Below are 27,257 nucleotides of genomic sequence, written 5' to 3'. Positions count from 1 at the left end.
ACAGGAAAACAGTAAGGAGGCACTAATGTGTTACAAGGAAAAAACGAGAACCTTTAAAAAACAAATAAAAATAGCGAAGGAGGAAACAGAGAGACGTATTGCTAGGGAAAGTAGATCAAATCCCAAACTGTTCTTTACGTATATAAATAGTAAAAGGATTAAATCGGATAATATTGGACCGATAAAAAGTGAGGAAGGCAAAATCATAGAGAAAGATGAGGATAAAGCTAATCTATTAAATACATTTTTTTCGTCAACTTTCACAAAGGAAAAAGAACTAACAGGCGAAATGAGAAGTGACAAACTTAATCCTCCACTAAGTATGACAAATCTAACCCAAGCTGGGGTACAGAAACGCCTCAGTAACATTAAAATAAACAAATCACCAGGACCTGATGGCATACACCCACGGGTACTAAGGGAACTAAGTAATGTGATAGACAGACCGTTATATCTTATATTTAAGGACTCTGTTGAGACTGGGTCTGTACCACTTGATTGGCGACAGGCGAATGTAGTGCCAATATTCAAAAAGGGAGCAAAAAGTGACGCCGGAAACTATCGGCCGGTGAGTCTGACGTCCGTTGTGGGCAAAATTTTTGAAGGCTTTATTAATGAGGCAATCATGGAGCATCTTGATGCTAATAATCTATTAACCCCGAACCAACATGGATTCATGAGGAATCGCTCCTGCCAAACAAACCTGATTGACTTCTATGAGGAGGTTAGCTCTCGAGTAGATCAGGGGGAACCAGTGGATGTCGTGTATCTCGACTTCTCAAAAGCGTTCGATATCGTGCCACATAATAGGTTGGTATACAAAATGAGAATGATGGGGCTGGGGGAAAATGTCTGCAAGTGGGTAGCTAACTGGCTAAAGGATAGAAGGCAGAGGGTGGTTATAAATGGAATATACTCAGATTGGGTAAGCGTCACTAGTGGGGTACCACAGGGGTCTGTACTAGGCCCAATGTTATTTAATATCTTTATTAACGACATAGTCAACGGGATAAATAGTAAAATATCAATATTTGCAGATGACACAAAGTTATGTAAAACAATTAATACAAAAGAGGACAGTGCAGACCTACAGAGGGATTTGGATAAGCTGGGTAGGTGGAGCATTAAATGGCAAATGAGGTTTAACGAGGAGAAATGTAAGGTCATACATATGGGAAGGAAAAATGGAAGTCACCAGTACTCACTGAATGGGAAATCATTGGGGAATTCAGAGATGGAGAAGGACTTGGGCATCTTGATTGATAGCAAACTAAATTGGAGTGCCCAAAGTCAGGCCGCTGCTGTAAGGGCAAACAGAGTAATGGGATGTATCAGAAGAGGTATAGCTGCAAAGGATGAGAACATTGTTCTTCCACTGTACAAAGCACTGGTCAGACCACACTTGGAATACTGTGCTCAGTTATGGGCCCCAATATATAGAAAGGATATAAATGAGCTTGAAAAGGTACAAAGGAGGGCAACAAAATTAATAAGGGGAATGGAGGGACTGCAATACCCAGAGAGGTTGGCAAAACTAGGACTATTCAGCTTGGAAAAGAGAAGGTTGAGGGGGGACATAATAAATGTGTACAAATATGTTAGGGGACAGTATAGAGACCTTGCCCGGGATTTGTTCAAAAGGAGGGATATTACGGTAACAAGAGGGCACTCACTAAGACTGGAAGAGAAAAGGTTTCAGCACCAGCATAGGAAGGGGTTCTTTACGGTAAGAGCAGTGAGAATATGGAATTCACTGAGTGAGGAGACAGTAATGTCGGATTCACTAAACCAGTTCAAGCGGGGACTGGATGCTTTTCTAGATACCAGGCAGATTTCTGCATATACTTAAAAATAGAATAAAATAGTAGGTTGATACAGGGATTTATTCTGACTGCTGGTTTCAGAGTCGGGAGGGAATTTTTCCTCAGGTGAAGATTGGCTAAATCATTTGGGGTTTTTGCCCTCCTCTGGATCAACTTTAGCAATTACAGAACTAACAGGTCGAACTTGATGGACGCAAGTCTTTATTCGGCTTTACTAACTATAACAAGTCTCACACACTGCTAGAAGCTGAAATATTTTTTAAGAGCTAGATGCAGAAAAAAATTATATTGAATTTGCAACCTGATGGAGGTTAGTATAGATGGACTAATAGAACAAGTCCCACACACTGCTAGAAGCTGAAATATTTTTTCAGAGGTAGATGCAGAAAAAAATTATATTTTATTTGCAACCTGATGGAGGGCAGTATAGATGGACTAATAGAACAAGTCCCACACACTGCTAGAAGCCGAAATATTTTTTCAGAGCTAGATGCAGAAAAAAATTATATTGAATTTGCACCTGGTGGAGGTTAGTATAGATGAACTAATAGAACAAGTCCCACACACTGCTACAAGCTGAAATATTTTTTCAGAGCTAGATGCAGAAAAAAATTGTATTGAATTTGCAACCTGATGGATCTCAGTATAGATGGACTATTAGAACAAGTCACACACAATGCTAGAATCCGAAATATTTTTTCAGAGCTAGATGCAGAAAAAAATTATATTGAATTTACAACCTGGTGGAGGTTAGTATAGATGGACTAATAGAACAAGTCCCACACACTGCTAGAAGCCGAAAAATTATTTCAGAGCTAGATGCAAAAAAAAATTATATTGAATTTGCAACCTGGTGGAGGTTAGTATAGATGGACTAATAGAACAAGTCCCACACACTGCTGCAAGCCGAAATATTTTTTCAGAGCTAGATGCAGAAAAAAATTATATTGAATTTGGAACCTGGTGGAGGTTAGTATAGATGGACTAATAGAACAAGTCCCACACACTGCAAGAAGCCGAAATATTTTTTCAGAGCTATATGCAGAAAAAAATTATATTGAATTTGCAACCTGGTGGAGGTTAGTATAGATGGACTAAAAGAACAAGTCCCACACACTGCTAGAAGCCGAAATATTTTTACAGAGCTAGATGCAGAAAAAAATTATATTGAATTTCCAACCTGGTGGAGGTCAGTATAGATGGACTAATAGAACAAGTCCCACACACTGCTAGAAGCTGAAATATTTTTTCAGAGCTAGATGCAGAAAAAAATTATTTTGAATTTGCAACTTGATGGAGGTCAGTATAGATGGACTAATAGAACAAGTCCCACACACTGCTAGAAGCCGAAATATTTTTTCAGAGCTAGCTGCAGAAAAAAATTATATTGAATTTGCAACCTGATGGAGGCCAGTATAGATGGACTAATAGAACAAGTCCCACACACTGCTAGAATCCTAAATATTTTTTCAGAGCTAGATGCAGAATAAAATTATATTGAATTTGCAACCTGGTGAAGATTAGTATAGATGGACTAATAGAACAAGTCCCACACACTGCAAGAAGCCGAAATATTTTTTCAGAGCTAGATGGAGAAAAAAATTATATTGAATTTGCAACCTGATGGAGGTCAGTATAGATGGACTAATAGAACAAGTCCCACACACTGCTAGAATCCGAAATATTTTTTCAGAGCTAGATGCAGAAAAAAATTATATTGAATTTGCAACCTGGTGGAGGTTAGTATAGATGGACTAATAGAACAAGTCCCACACACTGCTAGAAGCCGAAAAATTATTTCAGAGCTAGATGCAGAAAAAAATTATATTGAATTTGCAACCTGGTGGAGGTTAGTATAGATGGACTAATAGAACAAGTCCCACACACTGCTACAAGCCGAAATATATTTTCAGAGCTAGATGCAGAAAAAAATTATATTGAATTTGCAACCTGGTGGAGGTTAGTATAGATGGACTAATAGAACAAGTCCCACACACTGCAAGAAGCCGAAATATTTTTTCAGAGCTAGATGCAGAAAAAAATTATATTGAATTTGCAACCTGGTGGAGGTTAGTATAGATGGACTAATAGAACAAGTCCCACACACTGCTACAAGCCGAAATATTTTTTCAGAGCTAGATGCAGAATTTTTTTTTATTGAATTTGCAACCTGATGGAGGTCAGTATAGATGGACTAACAGAACAAGTCCCACACAGTGCTAGAAGCCGAAATATTTTTTCAGAGCTAGATGCAGAAAAAAATTATATTGAATTTGCAACCTGGTGGAGGTCAGTATAGATGGACTAATAGAACAAGTCCCACACAATGCTAGAAGCCGAAAAAAATTTTCAGAGCTGGATGCAGAAAAAAATTATATTGAATTTGCAACCTGGTGGAGGTTAGTATAGATGGACTAATAGATCAAGTCCCAAACACTGCTACAAGCTGAAATATTTTTTCAGAGCTAGATGCAGAAAAAAATTATATTGAATTTGCAAACTGATGGAGGTCAGTATAGATGGACTAATAGAACAAGTCCCACACACTGCTAGAAACCGAAATATTTTTTCAGAGATAGATGCAGAAAAAAATTATATTGAATTTGCAACCTGGTGGAGGTTAGTATAGATGGACTAATAGAACAAGTCCCAAACACTGCTAGAAGCCGAAATATTTTTTCAGAGCTAGATGCAGAAATTTTTTTTATTGAACTTGCAACCTGATGGAGGTCAGTTTAGATGGACTAATAGAACAAGTCCCACACACCGCTAGAAGCCGAAATATTTTTTCAGAGCTAGATGCAGAAAAAAATTATATTGAATTTGCAACCTGATGGAGGTCAGTATAGATGGACTAATAGAACAAATCCCACACACTGCTAGAAGCCGAAATATTTTTTTAAAGCTAGATGCAGAAAAAAATTATATTGAATTTGCAACCTGATGGAGGTCAGCATAGATGGACTAATAGAACAAGTCCCACACACTGCTAGAACCTGAAATATTTTTTCAGAGCTAGCTGCAGAAAAAAATTACATTGAATTTGCAACCTGATGGAGGCCAGTATAGATGGACTAATAGAACAAGTCCCACACACTGCTAGAATCCTAAATATTTTTTCAGAGCTAGATGCAGAAAAAAATTATATTGAATTTGCAACCTGGTGGAGGTTAGTATAGATGGACTAATAGAACAAGTCCCACACACTGCTACAAGCCGAAATATTTTTTCAGAGCTAGATGCAGAAAAAAATTATATTGAATTTGCAACCTGGTGGAGGTTAGTATAGATGGACTAATAGAACAAGTCCCACACACTGCTACAAGCCGAAATATTTTTTCAGAGCTAGATGCAGAATTTTTTTTTATTGAATTTGCAACCTGATGGAGGTCAGTATAGATGGACTAACAGAACAAGTCCCACACAGTGCTAGAAGCCGAAATATTTTTTCAGAGCTAGATGCAGAAAAAAATTATATTGAATTTGCAACCTGGTGGAGGTCAGTATAGATGGACTAATAGAACAAGTCGCACACAATGCTAGAAGCCGAAAAAAAATTTCAGCGCTGGATGCAGAAAAAAATTATATTGAATTTGCAACCTGGTGGAGGTTAGTATAGATGGACTAATAGATCAAGTCCCAAACACTGCTACAAGCTGAAATATTTTTTCAGAGCTAGATGCAGAAAAAAATTATATTGAATTTGCAAACTGATGGAGGTCAGTATAGATGGACTAATAGAACAAGTCCCACACACTGCTAGAAACCGAAATATTTTTTCAGAGATAGATGCAGAAAAAAATTATATTGAATTTGCAACCTGGTGGAGGTTAGTATAGATGGACTAATAGAACAAGTCCCAAACACTGCTAGAAGCCGAAATATTTTTTCAGAGCTAGATGCAGAAATTTTTTTTATTGAACTTGCAAAATGATGGAGGTTAGTTTAGATGGACTAATAGAACAAGTCGCACACACCGCTAGAAGCCGAAATATTTTTACAGAGCTAGATGCAGAAAAAAATTATATTGAATTTGCAACCTGATGGAGGTCAGTATAGATGGACTAATAGAACAAATCCCACACACTGCTAGAAGCCGAAATATTTTTTTAAAGCTAGATGCAGAAAAAAATTATATTGAATTTGCAACCTGATGGAGGTCAGCATAGATGGACTAATAGAACAAGTCCCACACACTGCTAGAAGCTGAAATATTTTTTCAGAGCTAGCTGCAGAAAAAAATTATATTGAATTTGCAACCTGATGGAGGCCAGTATAGATGGACTAATAGAACAAGTCCCACACACTGCTAGAATCCTAAATATTTTTTCAGAGCTAGATGCAGAAAAAAATTATATTGAATTTGCAACCTGGTGGAGGTTAGTATAGATGGACTAATAGAACAAGTCCCACACACTGCTAGAAGCCGAAAAATTATCTCAGAGCTAGATGCAGAAAAAAATTATATTGAATTTGCAACCTGGTGGAGGTTAGTATAGATGGACTAATAGAACAAGTCCCACACACTGCAAGAAGCCGAAATATTTTTTCAGAGCTAGATGCAGAAAAAAATTATATTGAATTTGCAACCTGGTGGAGGTTAGTATAGATGGACTAATAGAACAAGTCCCAAACACTGCTAGAAGCCGAAATATTTTTTCAGAGCTAGATGCAGAAATTTTTTTTATTGAATTTGCAACCTGATGGAGGTCAGTTTAGATCGACTAATAGAACAAGTCCCACAAACCGCTAGAAGCCGAAATATTTTTTCAGAGCTAGATGCAGAAAAAAATTATATTCAATTTGCAAACTGATGGAGGTCAATATAGATGAACTAATAGAACAAGTCCCACACACTGCTAGAAGCCGAAAAAAAATTTCAGAGCTGGATGCAGAAAAAAATTATATTCAATTTGCAACCTGATGGAGGTTAGTATAGATGGACTAATAGAACAAGTCCCAAACACTGCTACAAGCCGAAATATTTTTTCAGAGCTAGATGCAGAAAAAAATTATATTGAATTTGCAACCTGATGGAGGTCAGTATAGATGGACTAATAGAACAAGTCCCACACACTGCTAGAAGCCGAAATATTTTTTCAGAGATAGATGCAGAAAAAAATTATGTTGCATTTGCAACCTGGTGGAGGTTAGTATAGATGGACTAATAGAACAAGTCCCACACACTGCTAGAAGCCGAAATATTTTTTCAGAGCTAGATGCAGAAATTTTTTTTATTGAATTTGCAACCTGATGGAGGTCAGTTTAGATCGACTAATAGAACAAGTCCCACAAACCGCTAGAAGCCGAAATATTTTTTCATAGCTAGATGCAGAAAAAAATTATATTGAATTTGCAACCTGATGGAGGTTAGTATAGATGGACTAATAGAATAAGTCCCACACACTGCTAGAAGCCTAAATATTTTTTCAGAGCTAGATGCAGAAAAAAATTATATTGAATTTGCAACCTGATGGAGGTCAGTATAGATGGACTAATAGAACAAGTCCCAAACACTGCTAGAAGACGAAATATTTTTTCAGAGCTAGATGCAGAAAAAAATTATATTGAATTTGCAACCTGGTGGAGGTTAGTATAGATGGACTAATAGAACAAGTCCCACACACTGCTGGAAGCCGAAATATTTTTTCAGAGCTAGATGCAGAAAAAAATTATATTGAATTTGCAACCTGATGGAGGTCAGTATAGATGGACTAATAGAACAAGTCCCACACACTGCTAGAAGCCTAAATATTTTTTCAGAGCTAGATGCAGAAAAAAATTATGTTGAATTTGCAGCCTGATGGAGGTCAGTATAGATGGACTAATAGAACAAGTCCCAAACACTGCTAGAAGACGAAATATTTTTTCAGAGCTAGATGCAGAAAAAAATTATATTTAATTTGCAACCTGGAGGAGGTTAGTATAGATGGACTAATAGAACAAGTCCCACACACTGCTAGAAGCCGAAATATTTTTACAGAGCTAGATGCAGAAAAAAATTATATTGAATTTGCAACCTGATGGAGGTCAGTATAGATGGACTAATAGAACAAGTCCCACACACTGCTAGAAGCTGAAATATTTTTTCAGAGCTAGATGCAGAAAAAAATTATATTGAATTTGCAACTTGATGGAGGTCAGTATAGATGGACTAATAGAACAAATCCCACACACTGCTAGAAGCCGAAATATTTTTTCAGAGCTAGCTGAAGAAAAAAATTATATTGAATTTGCAACCTGATGGAGGCCAGTATAGATGGACTAATAGAACAAGTCCCACACACTGCTAGAATCCTAAATATTTTTTCAGAGCTAGATGCAGAAAAAAATTATATTGAATTTGCAACCTGGTGAAGGTTAGTATAGATGGACTAATAGAACAAGTCCCACACACTGCAAGAAGCCGAAATATTTTTTCAGAGCTAGATGCAGAAAAAAATTATATTGAATTTGCAACCTGATGGAGGTCAGTATAGATGGACTAATAGAACAAGTCACACACACTGCCAGAATCCGAAATATTTTTTCAGAGCTAGATGCAGAAAAAAATTATATTGAATTTGCAACCTGGTGGAGGTTAGTATAGATGGACTTATAGAACAAGTCCCACACACTGCTACAAGCCGAAATATATTTTCAGAGCTAGATGCAGAAAAAAATTATATTGAATTTGCAACCTGGTGGAGGTCAGTATAGATGGACTAATAGAACAAGTCCCACACACTGCTAGAAGTCGAAAAAAAATTTCAGAACTGGAAGCAGAAAAAAAAATTATATTGAATTTGCAACCTGGTGGAGGTTAGTATAGATGGACTAATAGATCAAGTCCCAAACACTGCTACAAGCTGAAATATTTTTTCAGAGATAGATGCAGAAAAAAATTATATTGAATTTGCAAACTGATGGAGGTCAGTATAGATGGACTAATAGAACAAGTCCCACACACTGCTAGAAACCGAAATATTTTTTCAGAGATAGATGCAGAAAAAAATTATATTGAATTTGCAACCTAGTGGAGGTTAGTATAGATGGACTAATAGAACAAGTCCCACACACTGCTAGAAGCCGAAATATTTTTTCAGAGATAGATGTAGAAAAAAATTATATTGAATTTGCAACCTGGTGGAGGTTAGTATAGATGGACTAATAGAACAAGTCCCAAACACTGCTAGAAGCCTAAATATTTTTTCAGAGCTAGATGCAGAAATTTTTTTTATTGAACTTGCAACCTGATGGAGGTCAGTTTAGATGGACTAATAGAACAAGTCCCACACACCGTTAGAAGCCGAAATATTTTTTCAGAGCTAGATGCAGAAAAAAATTATATTGAATTTGCAACCTGATGGAGGTCAGTATAGATGGACTAATAGAACAAGTCCCACACACTGCTAGAAGCCTAAATATTTTTTCAGAGCTAGATGCAGAAAAAAATTATATTGAATTTGCAACCTGATGGAGGTCAGTATAGATGGACTAATAGAACAATCCCAAACACTGCTAGAAGACGAAATATTTTTTCAGAGCTAGATGCAGAAAAAAATTATATTGAATTTGCAACCTGGTGGAGGTTAGTATAGATTGACTAACAGAACAAGTCCCACACACTGCTAGAAGCCGAAATATTTTTTCAGAGCTAGATGCAGAAAAAAATTATATTGAATTTGCAACCTGATGGAGGTCAGTATAGATGGACTAATAGAACAAGTCCCACACACTGCTAAAAGCCGAAATATTTTTCAGAGCTAGATGCAGAAAAAAATTATATTGAATTTGCAACCTGGTGGAGGTTAGTATAGATGGACTAATAGAACAAGTCCCACACACTGCTACAAGCCGAAATATTTTTTCAGAGCTAGATGCAGAAAAAAATTATATTGAATTTGCAACCTGGTGGAGGTTAGTATAGATGGACTAATAGAACAAGTCCCACACACTGCTACAAGCCGAAATATTTTTTCAGAGCTAGATGCAGAATTTTTTTTTATTGAATTTGCAACCTGATGGAGGTCAGTATAGATGGACTAACAGAACAAGTCCCACACAGTGCTAGAAGCCGAAATATTTTTTCAGAGCTAGATGCAGAAAAAAATTATATTGAATTTGCAACCTGGTGGAGGTCAGTATAGATGGACTAATAGAACAAGTCGCACACAATGCTAGAAGCCGAAAAAAAATTTCAGCGCTGGATGCAGAAAAAAATTATATTGAATTTGCAACCTGGTGGAGGTTAGTATAGATGGACTAATAGATCAAGTCCCAAACACTGCTACAAGCTGAAATATTTTTTCAGAGCTAGATGCAGAAAAAAATTATATTGAATTTGCAAACTGATGGAGGTCAGTATAGATGGACTAATAGAACAAGTCCCACACACTGCTAGAAACCGAAATATTTTTTCAGAGATAGATGCAGAAAAAAATTATATTGAATTTGCAACCTGGTGGAGGTTAGTATAGATGGACTAATAGAACAAGTCCCAAACACTGCTAGAAGCCGAAATATTTTTTCAGAGCTAGATGCAGAAATTTTTTTTATTGAACTTGCAAAATGATGGAGGTTAGTTTAGATGGACTAATAGAACAAGTCGCACACACCGCTAGAAGCCGAAATATTTTTACAGAGCTAGATGCAGAAAAAAATTATATTGAATTTGCAACCTGATGGAGGTCAGTATAGATGGACTAATAGAACAAATCCCACACACTGCTAGAAGCCGAAATATTTTTTTAAAGCTAGATGCAGAAAAAAATTATATTGAATTTGCAACCTGATGGAGGTCAGCATAGATGGACTAATAGAACAAGTCCCACACACTGCTAGAAGCTGAAATATTTTTTCAGAGCTAGCTGCAGAAAAAAATTATATTGAATTTGCAACCTGATGGAGGCCAGTATAGATGGACTAATAGAACAAGTCCCACACACTGCTAGAATCCTAAATATTTTTTCAGAGCTAGATGCAGAAAAAAATTATATTGAATTTGCAACCTGGTGGAGGTTAGTATAGATGGACTAATAGAACAAGTCCCACACACTGCTAGAAGCCGAAAAATTATCTCAGAGCTAGATGCAGAAAAAAATTATATTGAATTTGCAACCTGGTGGAGGTTAGTATAGATGGACTAATAGAACAAGTCCCACACACTGCAAGAAGCCGAAATATTTTTTCAGAGCTAGATGCAGAAAAAAATTATATTGAATTTGCAACCTGGTGGAGGTTAGTATAGATGGACTAATAGAACAAGTCCCAAACACTGCTAGAAGCCGAAATATTTTTTCAGAGCTAGATGCAGAAATTTTTTTTATTGAATTTGCAACCTGATGGAGGTCAGTTTAGATCGACTAATAGAACAAGTCCCACAAACCGCTAGAAGCCGAAATATTTTTTCAGAGCTAGATGCAGAAAAAAATTATATTCAATTTGCAAACTGATGGAGGTCAATATAGATGAACTAATAGAACAAGTCCCACACACTGCTAGAAGCCGAAAAAAAATTTCAGAGCTGGATGCAGAAAAAAATTATATTCAATTTGCAACCTGATGGAGGTTAGTATAGATGGACTAATAGAACAAGTCCCAAACACTGCTACAAGCCGAAATATTTTTTCAGAGCTAGATGCAGAAAAAAATTATATTGAATTTGCAACCTGATGGAGGTCAGTATAGATGGACTAATAGAACAAGTCCCACACACTGCTAGAAGCCGAAATATTTTTTCAGAGATAGATGTAGAAAAAAATTATGTTGCATTTGCAACCTGGTGGAGGTTAGTATAGATGGACTAATAGAACAAGTCCCACACACTGCTAGAAGCCGAAATATTTTTTCAGAGCTAGATGCAGAAATTTTTTTTATTGAATTTGCAACCTGATGGAGGTCAGTTTAGATCGACTAATAGAACAAGTCCCACAAACCGCTAGAAGCCGAAATATTTTTTCATAGCTAGATGCAGAAAAAAATTATATTGAATTTGCAACCTGATGGAGGTTAGTATAGATGGACTAATAGAACAAGTCCCACACACTGCTAGAAGCCTAAATATTTTTTCAGAGCTAGATGCAGAAAAAAATTATATTGAATTTGCAACCTGATGGAGGTCAGTATAGATGGACTAATAGAACAAGTCCCAAACACTGCTAGAAGACGAAATATTTTTTCAGAGCTAGATGCAGAAAAAAATTATATTGAATTTGCAACCTGGTGGAGGTTAGTATAGATGGACTAATAGAACAAGTCCCACACACTGCTAGAAGCCGAAATATTTTTTCAGAGCTAGATGCAGAAAAAAATTATATTGAATTTGCAACCTGATGGAGGTCAGTATAGATGGACTAATAGAACAAGTCCCACACACTGCTAGAAGCCTAAATATTTTTTCAGAGCTAGATGCAGAAAAAAATTATGTTGAATTTGCAGCCTGATGGAGGTCAGTATAGATGGACTAATAGAATAAGTCCCAAACACTGCTAGAAGACGAAATATTTTTTCAGAGCTAGATGCAGAAAAAAATTATATTTAATTTGCAACCTGGAGGAGGTTAGTATAGATGGACTAATAGAACAAGTCCCACACACTGCTAGAAGCCGAAATATTTTTACAGAGCTAGATGCAGAAAAAAATTATATTGAATTTGCAACCTGATGGAGGTCAGTATAAATGGACTAATAGAACAAGTCCCACACACTGCTAGAAGCTGAAATATTTTTTCAGAGCTAGATGCAGAAAAAAATTATATTGAATTTGCAACTTGATGGAGGTCAGTATAGATGGACTAATAGAACAAATCCCACACACTGCTAGAAGCCGAAATATTTTTTCAGAGCTAGCTGAAGAAAAAAATTATATTGAATTTGCAACCTGATGGAGGCCAGTATAGATGGACTAATAGAACAAGTCCCACACACTGCTAGAATCCGAAATATTTTTTCAGAGCTAGATGCAGAAAAAAATTATATTGAATTTGCAACCTGGTGGAGGTTAGTATAGATGGACTTATAGAACAAGTCCCACACACTGCTACAAGCCGAAATATATTTTCAGAGCTAGATGCAGAAAAAAATTATATTGAATTTGCAACCTGGTGGAGGTCAGTATAGATGGACTAATAGAACAAGTCCCACACACTGCTAGAAGACGAAAAAAATTTTCAGAGCTGGATGCAGAAAAAAATTATATTGAATTTGCAACCTGGTGGAGGTTAGTATAGATGGACTAATAGATCAAGTCCCAAACACTGCTACAAGCTGAAATATTTTTTCAGAGATAGATGCAGAAAAAAATTATATTGAATTTGCAAACTGATGGAGGTCAGTATAGATGGACTAATAGAACAAGTCCCACACACTGCTAGAAACCGACATATTTTTTCAGAGATAGATGCAGAAAAATTTTTTATTGAATTTGCAACCTGATGGAGGTCAGTTTAGATGGACTAATAGAACAAGTCCCACACACCGTTAGAAGCCGAAATATTTTTTCAGAGCTAGATGCAGAAAAAAATTATATTGAATTTGCAACCTGATGGAGGTCAGTATAGATGGACTAATAGAACAAGTCCCACACACTGCTAGAAGCCTAAATATTTTTTCAGAGCTAGATGTAGAAAAAAATTATATTGAATTTGCAACCTGATGGAGGTCAGTATAGATGGACTAATAGAACAATCCCAAACACTGCTAGAAGACGAAATATTTTTTCAGAGCTAGATGCAGAAAAAAATTATATTGAATTTGCAACCTGGTGGAGGTTAGTATAGATTGACTAACAGAACAAGTCCCACACACTGCTAGAAGCCGAAATATTTTTTCAGAGCTAGATGCAGAAAAAAATTATATTGAATTTGCAACCTGATGGAGGTCAGTATAGATGGACTAATAGAACAAGTCCCACACACTGCTAGAAGCCGAAATATTTTTTCAGAGATAGATGCAGAAAAAAATTATATTGAATTTGCAACCTGGTGGAGGTTAGTATAGATGGACTAATAGAACAAGTCCCACACACTGCTAGAAGCCGAAATATTTTTTCAGAGATAAATGCCGAAAAAAAATATATTGAATTTGCAACCTGGTGGAGGTTAGTATAGATGGACTAATAGAACAAGTCCCAAACACTGCTAGAAGCCGAAATATTTTTTCAGAGCTAGATGCAGAAATTTTTTTTATTGAATTTGCAACCTGATGGAGGTCAGTTTAGATCGACTAATAGAACAAGTCCCACAAACCGCTAGAAGCCGAAATATTTTTTCAGAGCTAGATGCAGAAAAAAATTATATTGAATTTGCAACCTGATGGAGGTCAGTATAGATGGACTAATAGAACAAGTCCCACACACTGCTAGAAGCCTAAATATTTTTTCAGAGCTAGATACAGAAAAAAATTATATTGAATTTGCAACCTGATGGAGGTCAGTATAGATGGACTAATAGAACAAGTCCCAAACACTGCTAGAAGACGAAATATTTTTTCAGAGCTAGATGCAGAAAAAAATTATATTGAATTTGCAACCTGGTGGAGGTTAGTATAGATGGACTAATAGAACAAGTCCCACACACTGCTAGAAGCCGAAATATTTTTTCAGAGCTAGATGCAGAAAAAAATTATATTGAATTTGCAACCTGATGGAGGTCAGTATAGATGGACTAATAGAACAAGTCCCACACACTGCTAGAAGCCTAAATATTTTTTCAGAGCTAGATGCAGAAAAAAATTATATTGAATTTGCAGCCTGATGGAGGTCAGTATAGATGGACTAATAGAACAAGTCCCAAACACTGCTAGAAGACGAAATATTTTTTCAGAGCTAGATGCAGAAAAAAATTATATTGAATTTGCAACCTGGAGGAGGTTAGTATAGATGAACTAATAGAACAAGTCCCACACACTGCTAGAAGCCGAAATATTTTTACAGAGCTAGATGCAGAAAAAAATTATATTGAATTTGCAACCTGATGGAGGTCAGTATAGATGGACTAATAGAACAAGTCCCACACACTGCTAGAAGCTGAAATATTTTTTCAGAGCTAGATGCAGAAAAAAATTATATTGAATTTGCAACTTGATGGAGGTCAGTATAGATGGACTAATAGAACAAGTCCCACACACTGCTAGAAGCCGAAATATTTTTTCAGAGCTAGCTGCAGAAAAAAATTATATTGAATTTGCAACCTGATGGAGGCCAGTATAGATGGACTAATAGAACAAGTCCCACACACTGCTAGAATCCTAAATATTTTTTCAGAGCTAGATGCAGAAAAAAATTATATTGAATTTGCAACCTGGTGAAGGTTAGTATAGATGGACTAATAGAACAAGTCCCACACACTGCAAGAAGCCGAAATATTTTTTCAGAGCTAGATGCAGAAAAAAATTATATTGAATTTGCAACCTAGTGGAGGTTAGTATAGATGGACTAATAGAACAAGTCCCACACACTGCTAGAAGCCGAAATATTTTTTCAGAGATAGATGCAGAAAAAAATTATATTGAATTTGCAACCTGGTGGAGGTTAGTATAGATGGACTAATAGAACAAGTCCCAAACACTGCTAGAAGCCTAAATATTTTTTCAGAGCTAGATGCAGAAATTTTTTTTATTGAACTTGCAACCTGATGGAGGTCAGTTTAGATGGACTAATAGAACAAGTCCCACACACCGTTAGAAGCCGAAATATTTTTTCAGAGCTAGATGCAGAAAAAAATTATATTGAATTTGCAACCTGATGGAGGTCAGTATAGATGGACTAATAGAACAAGTCCCACACACTGCTAGAAGCCTAAATATTTTTTCAGAGCTAGATGCAGAAAAAAATTATATTGAATTTGCAACCTGATGGAGGTCAGTATAGATGGACTAATAGAACAAGTCACACACACTGCTAGAATCCGAAATATTTTTTCAGAGCTAGATGCAGAAAAAAATTATATTGAATTTGCAACCTGGTGGAGGTTAGTATAGATGGACTAATAGAACAAGTCCCACAAACTGCTAGAAGCCGAAAAATTATTTCAGAGCTAGATGCAGAAAAAAATTATATTGAATTTGCAACCTGGTGGAGGTTAGTATAGATGGACTTATAGAACAAGTCCCACACACTGCTACAAGCCGAAATATATTTTCAGAGCTAGATGCAGAAAAAAATTATATTGAATTTGCAACCTGGTGGAGGTCAGTATAGATGAACTAATAGAACAAGTCCCACACACTGCTAGAAGTCGAAAAAAAATTTCAGAGCTGGATGCAGAAAAAAATTATATTGAATTTGCAACCTGGTGGAGGTTAGTATAGATGGACTAATAGATCAAGTCCCAAACACTGCTACAAGCTGAAATATTTTTTCAGAGATAGATGCAGAAAAAAATTATATTGAATTTGCAACCTGGTGGAGGTTAGTATAGATGGACTAATAGAACAAGTCCCAAACACTGCTAGAAGCCTAAATATTTTTTCAGAGCTAGATGCAGAAATTTTTTTTATTGAACTTGCAACCTGATGGAGGTCAGTTTAGATGGACTAATAGAAAAAGTCCCACACACCGTTAGAAGCCGAAATATTTTTTCAGAGCTAGATGCAGAAAAAAATTATATTGAATTTGCAACCTGATGGAGGTCAGTATAGATGGACTAATAGAACAAGTCCCACACACTGCTAGAAGCCGAAATATTTTTTCAGAGATAGATGCAGAAAAAAATTATATTGAATTTGCAACCTGGTGGAGGTTAGTATAGATGGACTAATAGAACAAGTCCCACACACTGCTAGAAGCCGAAATATTTTTTCAGAGATAAATGCCGAAAAAAAATATATTGAATTTGCAACCTGGTGGAGGTTAGTATAGATGGACTAATAGAACAAGTCCCAAACACTGCTAGAAGCCGAAATATTTTTCCAGAGCTAGATGCAGAAAAAATTATATTGAATTTGTAACCTGGTAAAGGTTAGTATAGATGGACTAATAGAACAAGTCACACACACTGCTAGAATCCGAAATATTTTTTTTAGAGCTAGATGCAGAAAAAAATTATATTGAATTTGCAACCTGGTGGAGGTTAGTATAGATGGACTAATAGAACAAGTCCCACACACTGCTAGAAGCCGAAAAATTATTTCAGAGCTAGATGCAGAAAAAAATTATATTGAATTTGCAACCTGGTGGAGGTTAGTATAGATGGACATATAGAACAAGTCCCACACACTGCTACAAGCCGAAATATATTTTCAGAGCTAGATGCAGAAAAAAATTATATTGAATTTGCAACCTGGTGGAGGTCAGTATAGATGGACTAATAGAACAAGTTCCACACACTGCTAGAAGTCGAAAAAAATTTTCAGAGCTGGATGCAGAAAAAAATTATATTGAATTTGCAAACTGGTGGAGGTTAGTATAGATGGACTAATAGATCAAGTCCCAAACACTGCTACAAGCTGAAATATTTTTTCAGAGATAGATGCAGAAAAAAATTATATTGAATTTGCAAACTGATGGAGGTCAGTATAGATGGACTAATAGAACAAGTCCCACACACTGCTAGAAACCGAAATATTTTTTCAGAGATAGATGCAGAAAAAAATTATATTGAATTTGCAACCTAGTGGAGGTTAGTATAGATGGACTAATAGAACAAGTCCCACACACTGCTAGAAGCCGAAATATTTTTTCAGAGATAGATGCAGAAAAAAATTATATTGAATTTGCAACCTGGTGGAGGTTAGTATAGATGGACTAATAGAACAAGTCCCAAACACTGCTAGAAGCCTAAATATTTTTTCAGAGCTAGATGCAGAAATTTTTTTTATTGAACTTGCAACCTGATGGAGGTTAGTTTAGATGGACTAATAGAACAAGTCCCACACACCGTTAGAAGCCGAAATATTTTTTCAGAGCTAGATGCAGAAAAAAATTATATTGAATTTGCAACCTGATGGAGGTCAGTATAGATGGACTAATAGAACAAGTCCCACACACTGCTAGAAGCCTAAATATTTTTTCAGAGCTAGATGCAGAAAAAAATTATATTGAATTTGCAACCTGATGGAGGTCAGTATAGATGGACTAATAGAACAAGTCCCAAACACTGCTAGAAGACGAAATATTTTTTCAAAGCTAGATGCAGAAAAAAATTATATTCAATTTGCAACCTGGTGGAGGTTAGTATAGATTGACTAATAGAGCAAGTCCCACACACTGCTAGAAGCCGAAATATTTTTTCAGAGCTACATGCAGAAAAAAATTATATTGAATTTGCAACCTGATGGAGGTCAGTATAGATGGACTAATAGAACAAATCCCACACACTGCTAGAAGCCAAAATATTTTTTTAAAGCTAGATGCAGAAAAAAATTATATTGAATTTGCAACCTGGTGGAGGTTAGTATAGATGGACTAATAGAACAAGTCCCAAACACTGCTAGAAGCCGAAATATTGTTTCAGAGCTAGATGCAGAATTTTTTTTTATTGAATTTGCAACCTGACGGAGGTCAGTTTAGATGGACTAATAGAACAAGTCCCACACACCGCTAGAAGCCGAAATATTTTTTTAAAGCTAGATGCAGAAAAAAATTATATTGAATTTGCAACCTGATGGAGGTCAGCATAGATGGACTAATAGAACAAGTCCCACACACTGCTAGAAGCTGAAATATTTTTTCAGAGCTAGCTGCAGAAAAAAATTATATTGAATTTGCAACCTGATGGAGGCCAGTATAGATGGACTAATAGAACCAGTCCCACACACTGCTAGAATCCTAAATATTTTTTCAGAGCTAGATGCAGAAAAAAATTATATTGAATTTGCAACCTGGTGGAGGTTAGTATTGATGGACTAATAGAACAAGTCCCACACACTGCTAGAAGCCGAAAAATTATTTCAGAGCTAGATGCAGAAAAAAATTATATTGAATTTGCAACCTGGTGGAGGTTAGTATAGATGGACTAATAGAACAAGTCCCACACACTGCAAGAAGCCGAAATATTTTTTCAGAGCTAGATGCAGAAAAAAATTATATTGAATTTGCAACCTGGTGGAGGTTAGTATAGATGGACTAATAGAACAAGTCCCACACACTGCTACGAGCCAAAATATTTTTTCAGAGCTAGATGCAGAAATTTTTTTTATTGAATTTACAACCTGATGGAGGTCAGTATAGATGGACTAATAGAACAGGTCCCAAACACTGCTACAAGCCGAAATATTTTTTCAGAGCTAGATGCAGAAAAAAATTATATTGAATTTGCAACCTGATGGAGGTCAGTATAGATGGATTAATAGAACAAGTCCCACACACTGCTAGAAGCCGAAATATTTTTTCAGAGATAGATGCAGAAAAAAATTATATTGAATTTGCAAACTGGTGGAGGTTAGTATAGATGGACTAATAGAACAAGTCCCACACACTGCTAGAAGTCGAAATATTTTTTCAGAGATAAATGCCGAAAAAAATTATATTGAATTTGCAACCTGTTGGAGGTTAGTATAGATGGACTAATAGAACAAGTCCCAAACACTGCTAGAAGCCGAAATATTTTTTCAGAGCTAGATGCAGAATTTTTTTTTTATTGAATTTGCAACCTGATGGAGGTCAGATTAGATCGACTAAGTCCCACACACCGCTAGAAGCCGAAATATTTTTTCAGAGCTAGATGCAGAAAAAAATTATATTGAATTTGCAACCTGATGGAGTTCAGTATAGATGGACTAATAGAACAAGTCCCAAACACTGCTAGAAGCCTAAATATTTTTTCAGAGCTAGAGGCAGAAAAAAATTATATTGAATTTGCAACCTGATGGAGGTCAGTATAGATGGACTAATAGAACAAGTCCCAAACACTGCTAGAAGACGAAATATTTTTTCAGAGCAAGATGCAGAAAAAAATTATATTGAATTTGCAACCTGGTGGAGGTTAGTATAGATGGACTAATAGAACAAGTCCCACACACTGCTAGAAGCCAAAATATTTTTTCAGAGCTAGATGCAGAAAAAAATTATAATGAATTTGCAACCTGATGGAGGTCAGTATAGATGGACTAATAGAACAAGTCCCACACACTCCTAGAAGCTGAAATATTTTTTCAGAGCTAGATGCAGAAAAAAATTATATTGAATTTGCAACTTGATGGAGGTCAGTATAGATGGACTAATAGAACAAGTCCCACAAACTGCTAGAAGCCAAAATATTTTTTCAGAGCTAGCTGCAGAAAAAAATTATTTTGAATTTTCAACCTGATGGAGGCCAGTATAGATGGACTAATAGAACAAGTCCCACACACTGCTAGAATCCTAAATATTTTTTCAGAGCTAGATGCAGAAAAAAATTATATTGAATTTGCAACCTGGTGAAGGTTAGTATAGATGGACTAATAGAACAAGTCCCACACACTGCAAGAATCCGAAATATTTTTTCAGAGCTAGATGCAGAAATTGTTTTTATTGAATTTGCAACCTGATGGAGGTCAGTATAGATGGACTAACAGAACAAGTCCCACACACTGCTAGAAGTCGAAATATTTTTTCAGAGCTAGATGCAGAAAAAAATTAAATTCAATTTGCAATCTGATGGAGATCAATATAGATGGACTAATAGAACAAGTCCCACACACTGCTAGAAGCCAAAAAAAAAGTTCAGAGCTGGATGCAGAAAAAAATTATATTGAATTTGCAACCTGGTGGAGGTTAGTATAGATGGACTAATAGAACAAGTCCCAAACACTGCTACAAGCCGAAATATTTTTTCAGAGCTAGATGTAGAATTTTTTTTTATTGAATTTGCAACCTGACGGAGGTCAGTTTAGATGGACTAATAGAACAAGTCCCACACACCGCTAGAAGCCGAAATATTTTTTCAGAGCTAGATGCAGAAAAAAATTATATTGAATTTGCAACCTGATGGAGGTCAGTATAGATGAACTAATAGAACAAGTCCCACACACTGCTAGAAGACGAAATATTTTTTCAGAGCTAGATGCAGAAAAAAATTATATTGAATTTGCAACCTGATGGAGGTCAGTATAGATGGACTAATAGAACAAGTCCCAAACACTGCTAGAAGACAAAATATTTTTTCAGAGCTAGATGCAGAAAAAAATTATATTGAATTTGCAACCTGGTGGAGGTTAGTATAGATGGACTAATAGAACAATCCCACACACTGCTAGAAGCCGAATTATTTTTTCAGAGCTAGATGCAGAAAAAAATTATATTGAATTTGCAACCTGATGGAGGTCAGTTTAGATGGACTAATAGAACAAGTCCCACACACTGCTACACGTTGAAATATTTTTTCAGAGTTAGATGCAGAAAAAAATTATTTTGAATTTGCAACCTGATGGAGGTCAGTATAGATGGACTAATAGAACAAATCCCAAACACTGCTCGAAGCCGAAATATTTTTTTAAAGCTAGAAGCAGAAAAAAATTATATTGAATTTGCAACCTGATGGAGGTCAGTATAGATGGACTAATAGAACAAGTCCCACACACTGCTAGAAGCTGAAATATTTTTTCAGAGCTAGATGAAGAAAAAAATTATATTGAATTTTCAACCTGATGGAGGTCAGTATAGATGGACTAATAGAACAGGTCCCACACACTGCTACACGCTGAAATATTTTTTCAGAGCTAGATGCAGAAAAAGATTATATTGAATTTGCAACCTGATGGAGGTCAGTATAGATGGACTATTTGAACAAGTCCCACACACTGCTACAAGCTGAAATATTTTTTCAGAGCTAGATGCAGAAAAAAATTATATTGAATTTGCAACCTGATGGAGGCCAGAATAGATGGACTAATAGAACAAGTCCCACACTCTGCTACAAGCTGAAATATTTTTTCAGAGCTAGATGCAGAAAAAAATTATATTGAATTTGCAACGTGATGGAGGTCAGTATAGTTGGACTAATAGAACAAGTCCCACACACTGCTAGAAGCCTAAATATTTTTTCAGAGCTAGATGAAGAAAAAAATTATATTGAATTTGCAACCTGATGGAGGTCAGTATAGATGGACTAATAGAACAGGTCCCTCACACTGCTACAAGCTGAAATATTTTTTCAGAGCTAGATGCAGAAAAAAATTATATTGAATTTGCAACCTGATGGAGGTCAGTATAGATGGACTAATAGAACAAGTCCCACACACTGCTACACGCTGAAATATTTTTTCAGAGCTAGATGCAGAAAGAAATTATATTGAATTTGCAACTTGATGGAGGTCAGTATAGATGGACTAATAGAACAAGTCCCACACACTGCTAGAAGCTGAAATATTTTTTCAGAGCTAGCTGCAGAAAAAAATTATATTGAATTTGCAACCTGATGGAGGCTAGTATAGATGGACTAATAGAACAAGTCCCACACACTGCTATAAACCTAAATATTTTTTCAGAGCTAGATGCAGAAAAAAATTATATTGAATTTGCAACCTGGTGGAGGTTAGTATAGATGGACTAATAGAACAAGTCCCACACACTGCTACGAGCCGAAATATTTTTTCAGAGCTAGATGCAGAAAAAAATTATATTGAATTTGCAACCTGGTGGAGGTTAGTATAGATGGACTAATAGAACAAGTCCCACACACTGCTACGAGCCGAAATATTTTTTCAGAGCTAGATGCAGAAATTTTTTTTATTGAATTTGCAGCCTGATGGAGGTCAGTATAGATGGACTAATAGAACAAGTCCCACACACTACTAGAAGCCGAAATATTTTTTCAGAGCTAGCTGCAGAAAAAACTTATATTGAATTTTCAACCTGATGGAGGCCAGTATAGATGGACTAATAGAACAAGTCCCACATACTGCTAGAATCCTAAATATTTTTTCAGAGCTAGATGCAGAAAAAAATTATATTGAATTTGCAACCTGGTGAAGGTTAGTATAGATGGACTAATAGAACAAGTCCCACACACTGCAAGAAGCCGAAATATTTTTTCAGAGCTAGATGCAGAATTTTTTTTTATTGAATTTGCAACCTGACGGAGGTCAGTTTAGATGGACTAATAGAACAAGTCCCACACACCGCTAGAAGCCGAAATATTTTTTCATAGCTAGATGCAGAAAAAAATTATATTGAATTTGCAACCTGATGGAGGTCAGTATAGATGGACTAATAGAACAAGTCCCACACACTGCTAGAAGCCTAGATATTTTTTCAGAGCTAGATGCAGAAAAAAATTATATTGAATTTGCAACCTGATGGAGGTCAGTATAGATGGACTAATAGAACAAGTCCCAAACACTGCTAGAAGACGAATATTTTTTCAGAGCTAGATGCAGAAAAAAATTATATTGAATTTGCAACCTGGTGGAGGTTATTATAGATGGACTAATAGAACAATCCCACACACTGCTAGAAGCCGAATTATTTTTTCAGAGCTAGATGCAGAAAAAAATTATATTGAATTTGCAACCTGATGGAGGTCAGTTTAGATGGACTAATAGAACAAGTCCCACACACTGCTACACGTTGAAATATTTTTTCAGAGCTAGATGCAGAAAAAAATTATATTGAATTTGCAACCTGATGGAGGTCAGTATAGATGGACTAATAGAACAAATCCCAAACACTGCTCGAAGCCGAAATATTTTTTTAAAGCTAGATGCAGAAAAAAATTATATTGAATTTGCAACCTGATGGAGGTCAGTATAGATGGACTAATAGAACAAGTCCCACACACTGCTAGAAGCTGAAATATTTTTTCAGAGCTAGATGAAGAAAAAAATTATATTGAATTTTCAACCTGATGGAGGTCAGTATAGATGGACTAATAGAACAGGTCCCACACACTGCTACACGCTGAAATATTTTTTCAGAGCTAGATGCAGAAAAAGATTATATTGAATTTGCAACCTGATGGAGGTCAGTATAGATGGACTATTTGAACAAGTCCCACACACTGCTACAAGCTGAAATATTTTTTCAGAGCTAGATGCAGAAAAAAATTATATTGAATTTGCAACCTGATGGAGGCCAGTATAGATGGACTAATAGAACAAGTCCCACACTCTGCTACAAGCTGAAATATTTTTTCAGAGCTAGATGCAGAAAAAAATTATATTGAATTTGCAACGTGATGGAGGTCAGTATAGTTGGACTAATAGAACAAGTCCCACACACTGCTAGAAGCCTAAATATTTTTTCAGATCTAGATGAAGAAAAAAATTATATTGAATTTGCAACCTGATGGAGGTCAGTATAGATGGACTAATAGAACAGGTCCCTCACACTGCTACAAGCTGAAATATTTTTTCAGAGCTAGATGCAGAAAAAAATTATATTGAATTTGCAACCTGATGGAGGTCAGTATAGATGGACTAATAGAACAAGTCCCACACACTGCTACACGCTGAAATATTTTTTCAGAGCTAGATGCAGAAAAAAATTATATTGAATTTGCAACTTGTTGGAGGTCAGTATAGATGGACTAATAGAACAAGTCCCACACACTGCTAGAAGCCAAAATATTTTTTCAGAGCTAGCTGCAGAAAAAAATTATATTGAATTTTAAACCTGATGGAGGCCAGTATAGATGGACTAATAGAACAAGTCCCAAACACTGCTAGAATCCTAAATATTTTTTCAGAGCTAGATGCAGAAAAAAATTATATTGAATTTGCAACCTGGTGAAGGTTAGTATAGATGGACTAATAGAACAAGTCCCACACACTGCAAGAAGCCGAAATATTTTTTCAGAGCTAGATGCAGAAATTTTTTTTATTGAATTTGCAACCTGATGGAAGTCAGTATAGATGGACTAATAGAACAAGTCCCACACACTGCTAGAAGTCGAAATATTTTTTCAGAGCTAGATGCAGAAAAAAATTATATTCAATTTGCAACCTGATGGAGGTCAATATAGATGGACTAATAGAACAAGTCCCACACACTGCTAGAAGCCAAAAAAAAATTTCAGAGCTGGATGCAGAACAAAAATATATTGTATTTGCAACCTGGTGGAGGTTAGTATAGATGGACTAATAGAACAAGTCCCAAACACTGCTAGAAGCCGAAATATTTTTTCAGAGATAAATGCCGAAAAAAATTATATTGAATTTGCAACCTGGTGGAGGTTAGTATAGATGGACTAATAGAACAAGTCCCAAACACTGCTAGAAGCCGAAATATTTTTTCAGAGCTAGATGCAGAAATTTTTTTTATTGAATTTGCAACCTGATGGAGGTCAGTATAGATGGACTAATAGAACAAGTCCCACACACTGCTAGAAGTCGAAATATTTTTTCAGAGCTAGATGCAGAAAAAAATTATATTCAATTTGCAACCTGATGGAGGTCAATATAGATGGACTAATAGAACAAGTCCCACACACTGCTAGAAGCCAAAAAAAAATTTCAGAGCTGGATGCAGAAAAAAATATATTGTATTTGCAACCTGGTGGAAGTTAGTATAGATGGACTAATAGAACAAGTCCCAAACACTGCTAGAAGCCGAAATATTTTTTCAGAGATAAATGCCGAAAAAAATTATATTGAATTTGCATCCTGGTGGAGGTCAGTATAGATGGACTAATAGAACAAATCCCAGACACTGCTCGAAGCCGAAATATTTTTTTAAAGCTAGATGCAGAAAAAAATTATATTGAATTTGCAACCTGATGGAGGTCAGTATAGATGGACTAATAGAACAAGTCCCACACACTGCTAGAAGCTGAAATATTTTTTCAGAGCTAGATGCAGAAAAAAATTATATTGAATTTACAACTTGATGGAGGTCAGTATAGATGGACTAATAGAACAAGTCCCACACACTGCTAGAAGCCGAAATATTTTTTCAGAGCTAGATGCAGAAAAAAATTATATTGAATTTGCAACCTGATGGAGGCCAGTATAGATGGACTAATAGAACAAGTCCCACACACTGCTACAAGCTGAAATATTTTTTCAGAGCTAGATGCAGAAAAAAATTATATTAAATTTGCAACGTGATGGAGGTCAGTATAGATGGACTAATAGAACAAGTCCCACACACTGCTAGAAGCCTAAATATTTTTTCAGAGCTAGATGAAGAAAAAAATTATATTGAATTTTCAACCTGATGGAGGTCAGAATAGATGGACTAATAGAACAGGTCCCACACACTGCTACACGCTGAAATATTTTTTCAGAGCTAGATGCAGAAAAAGATTATATTGAATTTGCAACCTGATGGAGGTCAGTATAGATGGACTATTTGAACAAGTCCCACACACTGCTACAAGCTGAAATATTTTTTCAGAGCTAGATGCAGAAAAAAATTATATTGAATTTGCAACCTGATGGAGGTCAGTATAAATGGACTAATAGAACAAGTCCCACACACTGCTACAAGCTGAAATATTTTTTCAGAGCTAGGTGCAGAAAAAAATTATATTGAATTTGCAACGTGATGGAGGTCAGTATATTCGGACTAATAGAACAAGTCCCACACACTGCTAGAAGCCTAAATATTTTTTCAGAGCTAGATGAAGAAAAAAATTATATTGAATTTGCAACCTGATGGAGGTCAGTATAGATGGACTAATAGAACAGGTCCCTCACACTGCTACAAGCTGAAATATTTTTTCAGAGCTAGATGCAGAAAAAAATTATATTGAATTTGCAACCTGATGGAGGTCAGTATAGATGGACTAATAGAACAAGTCCCACACACTGCTACACGCTGAAATATTTTTTCAGAGCTAGATGGAGAAAAAAATTATATTGAATTTGCAACTTGATGGAGGTCAGTATAGATGGACTAATAGAACAAGTCAAACACACTGCTAGAAGCTGAAATATTTTTTCAGAGCTAGCTGCAGAAAAAAATTATATTGAATTTGCAACCTGATGGAGGCCAGTATAGATGGACTAATAGAACAAGTCCCACACACTGCTAGAATCCTAAATATCTTTTCAGAGCTAGATGCAAAAAAAAATTATATTGAATTTGCAACCTGGTGGAGGTTAGTATAGATGGACTAATAGAACAAATCCCACACACTACTAGAAGCCGAAAAATAATTTCAGAGCTAGATGCAGAAAAAAATTATATTGAATTTGCAACCTGGTGGAGGTTAGAATAGATGGACTAATAGAACAAGTCCCACACACTGCAAGAAGCCAAAATATTTTTTCAGAGCTAGATGCAGAAAAAAATTATATTGAATTTGCAACGTGATGGAGGTCAGTATAGATGGACTAATAGAACAATTCCCACACACTGCTAGAAGCCAAAAAAAAATTTCAGAGCTGGATGCAGAAAAAAAATATATTGTATTTGCAACCTGGTGGAGGTTAGTATAGATGGACTAATAGAACAAGTCCCAAACACTGCTAGAAGCCGAAATATTTTTTCAGAGATAAATGGCGAAAAAAATTATATTGAATTTGCAACCTGGTGGAGGTTAGTATAGATGGACTAATAGAACAAGTCCCAAACACTGCTAGAAGCCGAAATATT

The sequence above is a fragment of the Phyllobates terribilis genome, unplaced genomic scaffold (genome assembly GCF_046119375.1).
Source record: "Phyllobates terribilis strain yellow unplaced genomic scaffold, ASM4611937v1 Scaffold_3__8_contigs__length_932513732, whole genome shotgun sequence".
In the NCBI taxonomy this organism is placed as follows: domain Eukaryota; kingdom Metazoa; phylum Chordata; class Amphibia; order Anura; family Dendrobatidae; genus Phyllobates; species Phyllobates terribilis.
Note: the sequence above shows the minus strand (reverse complement) of the source record.